Genomic DNA, 10,000 nt, shown 5'->3' with positions numbered 1-10,000 from the left:
GGGTACAACATAAGAACAGTAAGAATTTCGTAGAAGACTAAGGAAAACATGTGATACGGTTGTGGAATAATCTGGACGAAGTTGGGATGAGTGGATGGGGAATTCATAAGATAAGGAAAACTAGCAAGATAGTGGTGACGCTGAGTGTATGGCAGACAGGTGGGTGTGGGCTATGTGTGTGTACGTGTGGGAAGGAGAGGGACAAAGGATCCGAGGACCTTTGGAACCAGCTGGCCGAGACGGAAAATATTCAACAGAGAGCGTATATCCACTTATTTTGAGAAAACAAAGAGGAGTTTACACTAGGGGAGCTCACGTACATCCAAAGGCTGTGGGAATCGAACAGGAGTCTTTGATGAGGAAGATTCAAGGCAGAAGTACCAATATTGGGTACTTAGAAATAAGTGTGAATTATTCATGAATCATCACTACCAACCCTTCCACAGCAGTCTCCTTGTACTAACATAACATTACTTAAAGAAAGATCCCACAGGTAGATAGCATAACCCCGAGATGGTAAAAAAAGAAGGTTCCGGGCTTTTAAGACTGCAAGCCCCTTCTGCCGTCACGCGCGGACTACAGCGGGACTGGAACCGCCACCCATCCAACTTCTCGCCTCCAGACGCCGGTGCCCTAGTCCACTCGGACAGTACGCTTCACACACACACACACACACACACACACACACACACACACACACACACACAGAGGCGGGACACCACGAGCATAGCTCCCCTTCCCGCAAAATACAACTAGGTAAAATACACACACACACACGCACACATACGCAATCACACACACACACACACACATACATACATACGTGTGTGTGTGTGTTTTTGTTTATTTACCTAGTTGTATTTTGCGGGAGAAGAGCTATGCTCGTAGTGACCCGTGTGTGTGTGTGTGTGTGTGTGTGTGTGTGTGTGTGTGTGTGTGTGTGTGTGTGTGTGTGTGTGTGTGTAAATACATGATGAATATTACGGAAGAAATGGCTATAGCTAGCCAGAGTTCTTAATGTATTCAGAGATTATTTCGTTTCACTTTTTTTGAAAGCCGCCTCGTTTCCATCCCTGGAACGTGACTCCGGTAGTTGTTACGAAAGGATTTCCTGAGATGCACAAGGTTCTCTTCGTAGTCTCTTCCTAGACGTCCCCAAGGTCTCAGCCACTGATGTTATTGTTTATGAAGTCGTGCATTGTTACTTACGTCTCGTTTGTATTCGTGGGTGTAATACACACGTGTGTAGAAAGAGAAAGGATCGAGAAAACGGAGGCAGAGAGGAGAGGAAATAAGAGAAGAAGAGGAGATAAAGATAGACATAGAGATAAAGATACAGATAGAGAGAAATAGAGATAGAGATAAAGATACAGGTAGAGAGAAATAGAGATAGAGATAAAGATACAGGTAGAGAGAAAAAGAGATAGAGATAAAGATACAGGTAGAGAGAGATAAAGATACAGATAGAGAGAAAAAGAGATAGAGATAAAGATACAGGTAGAGAGAAAAAGAGATAGAGATAAAGATACAGGTAGAGAGAAAAAGAGATAGAGATAAAGATACAGATAGAGAGAAATAGAGATAGAGATAAAGATACAGACAGAGAGAAAAAGAGATAGAGATAAAGATACAGGTAGAGAGAAATAGAGATAGAGATAAAGATACAGGTAGAGAGAAATAGAGATAGAGATAAAGATACAGGTAGAGAGAAATAGAGATAAAGATACAGGTAGAGAGAAATAGAGATAGAGAAAAATATACAAGTAGAGAGAAATAGAGATAGAGGTAAAGATGCCGATAGAGATAGAGACAGATAAAAGATACAGACAAAGATAGAAAGATATATAGAAAGAGATACGTAGAGATAGATCGATTGATTGATTGAGAGATACGTTCGCATTATTTACAAAGGTTATTAATCGTGCATAAATCTTCTTCCCAAAAAGATTTTAAGCTTCACATATCCATTTTATTTTTCCTAGAATGGAAATTGTGTTTCTCAGTAATTTACCTTGAAATCATCGACGATGCTGTGTGCCCGAACGTTGAGCAAGGCAGCTTTGTTTACATTCTCACAAGGAGAGGTACAATAAATACACCAAATGAAGAAGTTTAGCTTAGCTAACGGGCTCCGAACCCGGTTATTTTGCTAACAAGTCCGCTGCTCTACCAAATGAGCTGTTGAGCTCATCCTTACCAGAGACAAGTTTCCTTACTTCTCTTGAATATATTTAAGTTTTAGTATATAACTTTTTCTGATTGTCTGTTTCATTCGTCCATAGCCCGATTTTGAAGTCTGATGTATTTCTTACAATCGTTTTGTAGTCACCCTTATATATCTTGCAGTTAACATATTTATACAATGTTCTCATACAGCTCCTATCACTGTCTTTCTCTATTTCGTCTCTCTCTCACACACATACACACACGGAAACACAGAATACGCACTCGTGGCGCAGTGGTTAGAAAACCCGGCTGCCCCTACGGCGGTCCGGGTTCGAATCCCACCCAGGGCTAAAATAATTTCAGTATCGCTGCGCTGCGCGTCGTTACTCCAACTCTCGTGGGCGGGGAGTTCGTTGTGCGTGTGTGCGTGTAAGGTCATATATGAACTCTGAGCTCTCTTCCGGGAGGGAAATAGCTGTCGATCACGAGTCCAGCACGTGGTCCAAGACCTTGGTGAATCACACACAAACACGAATATGTTGCTCCCGGGAAATATGTGTATATTTAGGGTTTGGTGCGTCGGCCATGAGGAGCTACACAACCTCATGTATGTTGACCACGTCAATGGAAGCAAGGAGCGCCGGCGGGGTTTTCCGTCGGAAACGGCGGCCTCTACGACGACGAAGCTTCCTCTTCCGGAGGCCCGGGGGGGAGGGGGGGAAGGGGAGCGCCCCCATCCTGGAAGGGCCATGCGTCAAGCAAGGTCCTCCTCCTCATCCTCCTCCTCCTCCTCATCCTCCTTCCCCTTTGGAGTCTTCTGTGTGGTGCATTGAGATTTCCCCACGGGCGAAGCTCTTAGCCTCCACGTTACAATGAGGTGAATACACACACACACACAAGCATACACACACACAAGCATACACACACACATACACACAAACAAACACGTACGCACGCACACACACAATCTATCGTAATATATACAGTGTTTGAAAGTATGCAAACAGTAATTGTTTATGGGTTCTACAAAGATGCCCCATGCGGGGTATGGACTGCATTTATTTGTTTGTTTATTTATTTATTTATCTAATCTTACTATTTTTGCCAGTGCTTTGGATATTTCAGTGACACTGCTACATACTTATTTGTAGCATTTTTTATGACTGAAGAATGATTTCCATTCAAAATAAAATATTGATGAATTTCACTTTCTATCTCCTCTTCGGTACTGCGTTGTTCCCAATAACAGAAGTGTTGTTTATCGGCGACAATATTTGAATATAAAGCGGAATCTGCTCTTCGTTTTAGCCATTGGATACTGCACCTCGCCTCGAGGGCATTTCTCACTTCGAGTGAACTAACGGCGGTATTCTTAAAAAAAATTCTTTCCTTATATAAATCTTTCCTTATATATATATATATCTTGTATAAATACTTGGAAGGGAAAGATTTTTTTTAAAGAATACCACCGTAACAATCTTACGGTGTTATTCTTAAAAAAATCTTTCCTTATATAAATCCTTGGAAGGGATTTTTTTTTTTTTTTAAGAAATACCACCGTAAGCACCCTCAGTCCGCTGTTAGCGTGTCGAGCTGGTTTCGTATGCATTGTTAGCTATTTTAAGCTGAACACATTTAATTCATCATTATAGCATGATTTTTTGCTGTTCTAAGGAAGCACGACTGAATGACACACTTCATACCCAATAACATACGTTTCTAGTCTTTGGGACAATATCACACAGAGGTAGAGAGTGGTGGTAAAAGAGAGAGTTAAGGAGGGCAGTAGAAAGTAGAGATGTTAGAAGCTGAGAGTAAACGGCATTCTTTTTTTTTAATCAAGGTTAGTTTCTAATCGTTAGATTATGGTGCGTGAGTCTGGTCCGTAAGGGTGTCTAAGACAGTGACAACATAAAACTGAAACTTCTGGCGTTGATTCACTCGCCTAACCCTGTAATATCAATCCACACCATGATAGAAGACAATACGATCAATTTCACATATATTCGAATTACAACTATAAGAGGGGGCAAAACACGGATGACAACAATTCTCCACATTCTTTCATGAAACCTCACTTTTATGAAAAAAAAAGTTTTGTGGAAATTATTGAGAAGACAACCTTCGTTTTACAAAAAACTACGCCAAATGAGGACCAGTATCCTGTCAATATGACGTCATATACTGGTTTCCAATTTTGTTCCTTTTTTTGGATTTTGTTGTCGCCCTACCAATGCGGTACAAGAATTTTCCTCAGGATTGTGCTTCTCTTTATACAAGACAGATCGAATCTTATTATCCTATCCTTTTCTATTCCATTCCATAATCGTGAACGTAATTCTATGTGCACGTTACAACCTAAATCTTCGATGCGAGTCCTAAGACAATTCGCAAAATCGGACAAATCCTTTGTTTAACCAAGTCGGGTGATCAAATATCTTTTGTTTGACATGCAAACTAAAAGCTACCGAGAAAGGGCTGGATGAGAATGTGTGTGTACATATCTCCAGTGCAGGTACACAAAGTCGAATCTTCTGCATTCGAATTCCACCATTTTTTATGTATTAGTAACAAGGGTCTGTTTGCTTCCAAACACAAGAGACACCTTTGACAGCCATCTTGACGTGATTGTAAACAACTCTGTTCTCAAGGGCACGCGCCTAGGAGCATCAGAATTTCTGTAAGCACATCGGCAGACATATTTCATAGTTCCATCTTTGTAAACATCTTTGAAAGGTTACTCGTACGCACGCACACACACACACACACACATACACACACACACACACTCGCTCTCTCTCTCTCTCTCTCTCTTCCTCTCTTATTGTTATGTCAACAACGAAAATATCGACTGCATGGTGTCAGTTGTGTTTGGTAAGGTGTGAAGCCGACAGCGCCACACTGGTAAACCCGACATTGTATCCTTCCGCAGGTAAAAGATACAATCCAGTAGGCTGGATGACGTCATGTCGTCAGGTGGGTCTGGTGAGCCGTGGTTCTCTTGCTTATGACACTCTGTTCAACTTTTTGCTTTCGCAGTCGGGATCTCTAAATTGTGAAGGAAATAAGACGATGGCACTGAGAATTAAAGTAAGGAAAGAAGGGAATAAAACAGACGAACGAACGAAAGAGGGGATGAATGAAGAAAAGAACTAAGAAAGAATGAGTGAATCAAGGAAGGAAAGGAGGGAAACAACAATGAATGAATGAATGAATGAATGAATGAATTAATTAAAGGAGGAGGGAAGGGAGAAAAATGCACCAAAGAAAGAAAGCTGAGAGCTAGAAAAAAAAAAACATCACTACAAGAGAGAAAAATGGACGAGAGAAGTATATATATATATATATATATATATATATATATATATATATATATATATATACTGTATATATATACATATATTTGTGTTTGTGTGTATACTTATTCATACATTTATGTATGTAAGTTTAGAGAGAGAGAGAGAAGAATAAAAGAGAGACAAGAAAAGAAAGAGAATACGTGTGTATATATATATAGATAAGCGTCATAATGCCTTCATCTCGGAATAAAGACTTTACGATGACTTGGAATCTTATCGTGGACTGAAACAAGTGGATTTTTTTTACATCGTCATCTGTATAACCTTGAGCAGTTTCGTCCTTCACGACAACACAAGAGCTACAAAAGCAATCCAGAATGTTAAGTTTGGCCGTAGTAATTAGTAACATAATGAATGGGAACGTGAAACTTAATGACGAAGTAGATATCTTTAAATGACATCAATTCCTCGTAAAGGATTAAAAGTAAAATAATGAAAAGAAGAAAATAAGCAGCACCGCTCTCAAGCAAACTTTTGACGAGTTTTTGAACAAGCGTCACCTATCTTTGTTGTGTTCGTGACCAAATACCTTCATAACAGAACGAACAACATTACGAAACATTATACCGTCTTCAAGGGAGACAAAGTCTTTGAAAAATCCATGGTGGTCACAATAAAAAAAAATTTTAGTGTATAGATAAGGTTTCATCCATTTAACCCCAAGTCTAAAAGTTCAGCTTGTTTTTTAGACAAATCCAAACTGCATTTGTGGTTCACTTAAAGAAAAGTTGGCTTCATATGTTGGATCCATACGGTGTTTTATTTGATATACTTTCTGAAGCCGCCTTGCTGTGGATGTGTTGTGTCTTGCGACACTGCTTCTGACCTAGGGCCGTGGACAAGATGCATGGCTGACCCGTCATCCAGGAGGTGCCAAGATAAGAGGGAGGGAAGAGGGTAGAGGGGAGTGGAGTATGTAGGGGATGGAATGGGTGGGAGTGGTTTCTATGCTTTTGTTTTTTGTCTACTCCCCTTGTAAGGGGAAAAAAGCTTTTGGTATATGTATGTACAGGTTCATTCCCATTTATGGTCACGTTCTCCTGGTATGGGTAATTCCTGGCTGTGAGGTTATGGTCTCATAGCAGATAGCAAGTTAGAATATTTAACAGTACACTTAGTTTTCGATGTTACAACATTGTATCTGCCATATGGGTTGAACCTTTTACCTATGCTATGAGGAAACTCACACACATGATAATAATATGGGGAAACCAAATTTATGTTCTGGTCGTCTATTTTACAACCAATTTTTGTTTCTGATGAGGAGGGTGAAATAAGTTTCTTTTAATGCACCTTGAATATCAATACACGGCAGACATCACAGAAATTATCTTGACTATTTACACAATTTTCTGGAAATATAACGGTGGATATGCTATCAGCACAATGCCTGAATACACAAAACCACAATCCGTTAACAGAGTGGGAAAGACACTGTTTATATATTGCTGCGTGTGAATATATACAGCTTGAATATTCTAACATATCTATTCATATTTCTGCAGGCCCTATTTGACTCATTTATCTAGGCTGATGTTTTTAAAAATGTGTCAGTTGTACTCCTCCATCCCCCAGAAAGCTGGGTTTGTTGACATTTTTATTTCAAGTGCTGCGTAGAGCGTCGTGTGTACATAAATACACGATCGTGAAAAAATACATTGAGAAATAATTTCCCATGGGCAGAATCTTGATTGACTATTGTCACAGATCGGGTGACAAGCAATACCAAATGGTCGCATTCTACCGAGAGGCAAGTTCAGGTTACGTTCAAGAAAGAAAATATGAGCATCATTCTCCTGACATTCGTCGTCACAACAAATTCTGTGGCCCAGAAGGGGCGTCGCGTCGTGACAATGTTAGCGGGAAAGGTGTCCCGACAACCAGGCCGCATATATCGCCGAGGAAAAAACAAAACAAAAAACAAAAACGCTCACAGCTCCATTACTTTTATCAGGAATACAAAAGGGGCAATAAATCTCGAAAGGGTAATGTGGAGCAAGGTTCCCCCTGAGTGCTCGGAGGAGGGAGAGTTTGGATGCAATTTGATTTAACGTCTATGTCTGGTGACGTCCTTGCTGAGAATTACCTCTAAATCTGGGAGTCTTATTGTCCTGCTTGACAGCCGAAATTGTGGTGTTGTCGGTTATTTTCTTATCAATGTTATGTACTGCAATTCCCTATAATAGTCTAACCGCATGGTAGGAAAGTTGCTCTACCTTTCCTGAAGTCGTTTTGGTATTTCAATATTTTTTCTCTTCTATATGTGTGTGTGCGTATGTGTGTATGTATCTGTGTGTGTATATATATTTCTATGTGTGTGTACACGCATACATGCATGTATGTATCTATTCATGAGGTATACATGTGGAGTGGCGAATCTGGGCGGGGTAGGGCTGTGGGTGCGGCGACGGACAAGGTTCCACGAACGACACGATACGTCGTCGTCGATGTCCGGGTCAAGGGCGCGTTTCCAGACCCGTTGACGTCTTTTGTCCGCTCAGGTGATATTCGAACTTAATCCAGATTCCTGGGAGGACCTCTCCAATCGCTTGTTCATCATCGGTACTGTTTCTAATTTCAAAAATAGGTTTGTCTTGTTTCAGTTTTTATTTTGTTTTATTTTTTCAACTAAGCCTTTGGGACATTCTGGAACATAATAGCATCATATTCCTTATAACGAAATTCATGGCGTTTATTTAATCAGAAATACCCCTTAAATGCAGCTTGCACATTCTATCGTTGCTCCTGCTTTGTCACTTTATGTGTACAGTTTGTTGTAATTTTAGTCACCAGAGGTAGTTTACATGAGCCAACATTATACATACACGCATACGAGTACATACATACATACTGTATATACGTACAGATACATACATACATACATTCATACATACATACATGCATGCATACATACATGTATACATACATGCATCCATAAACACATACATACATACTGACGTAAGTGGGAGTAGGAAAAGACAGAAGTCTTAGTCTGAGTTGATTCCTGACTAGTTTCGCAGGTATTCTTTTTAAAAGCATACCTGCGAAGCTTTGTGTTTCCTACCCCCACTTACATTAACCTATCAGAATGTCTCAATACATACATACATTCATACATACATACATGCATGCATACATACATGTATACATACATATACATGTATTTTGAATAATTGGAAATTTTGACCCGCCCTACGATTTAAAAAAATATTACATCTTTATTTGCTGAATTTCCATATTTTTCTCATTTATTACATACATTACAATAGGATGGTTTTCCCGTAAAGGAAAACATACTACACTAATCACTTTGCAAAAGATATTTTCTTATATGTTTGTTATGGCAACTGAAGACTATTCTTTTGAGAGGAAGAATCTTTCTCTATGCATGGGGTTACATATCTACCAATTAAAACTATACTTTCGTGTTTAGAATCGTAAGATTAATCAGCATCTGTTCCCATGACCTGAGTCCCAACCCCATTGATACTAAAATCTGTGCACAGAGCACATACAGTTAAGTTTCTAAAAGTCATCCAGTTGGTCATTGCGTCACAGCGATACACTTCTTAACGTGTCTTGCTCTGCCACATACTGGACGACTTTGTGCACCAGAAGGTCCCAGGGCTTGAGGCCAAAAGGAATCTTGATCGTCTGAGGAATCCGATGGACACAAGTCGTCCACCTCTAGAGCGAATGGAATCGTCTGGTACTGACTGAACATAAATCGGAACGTATCTCATCATCGTGGAGGAGTGAGCAAAGAGAACGAGAAGGGACTGGGCACAAGAGCTGAGAGAAGGAAGAGGAGAAGATACTGTTCGGAGATCCCTAACAAATGAAAGCGATGGAAAACCCCGTCAGAAATACCGGAGGTCACCCAGTTCTTGCTGTGTATCGTTCCCTCAACTGACTCAGGGAAACATGGATCACAAGGGATTAAAGGATCAGTTTCACAAAGTATACTCTAGACCTAAACAGGCAGGCAGAATATATTCATCCTACCCATGCTGCCTTCCCCTCTTAAGTTCAAGAAAAACACATTGTGAAGCGGTTCCATCTATAAAAAAAAAAAAAAAAAAAAAAAAAAAAAAAAAAAAAAAAAAAAAAAAAAAAAAAAAAAAAAAAAAATTGGGTAAAAAAATTCTATCTGCAATAATTTTTGCTCATGTTGATGGATGAATACTGTCTGCGTGTGCACGTGTCTGTCTAAGTGTGCACGTGTATGTTTGTGTGCGCGTGTGTGTGCCTACGTGTGTGTGTGCGTGCGTGTGTGTGTGTGTGTGTGTGTGTGTGTGTGTGTGTGTGTGTGTGTGTGTGTGTGTGTGTGTGTGTGTGTGCGTGCATGCATGTGTGTGTATGTGTGAGTGTATGTGTATGTGCTCACATTACTCTATTAACATAAACTAGACATTACAACTTGACAAATTGCCCCTCCCCGTTCGAATGTGGTGGGGCTAGAATCGTTTGGAAGC

The 10,000-nt window shown here is 40.0% G+C and overlaps 1 protein-coding gene across 1 annotated transcript in view; it reads right to left on the bottom strand.

The window, feature by feature from the left end:
• Window positions 1-10,000, bottom strand: part of LOC143020877 (UNC93-like protein) — a 71,957-nt gene that overhangs the window by 15,894 nt on the left and 46,063 nt on the right. The window lies entirely within an intron of this gene.

Source organism: Oratosquilla oratoria, chromosome 41 (assembly GCF_046742065.1).
Source record: "Oratosquilla oratoria isolate Oo_2021 chromosome 41, ASM4674206v1, whole genome shotgun sequence".
In the NCBI taxonomy this organism is placed as follows: Eukaryota; Metazoa; Arthropoda; class Malacostraca; order Stomatopoda; family Squillidae; genus Oratosquilla; species Oratosquilla oratoria.
The sequence above is the reverse complement of the archived record's forward strand: the minus strand, read 5'-3'. Positions and strand labels throughout refer to the sequence as shown.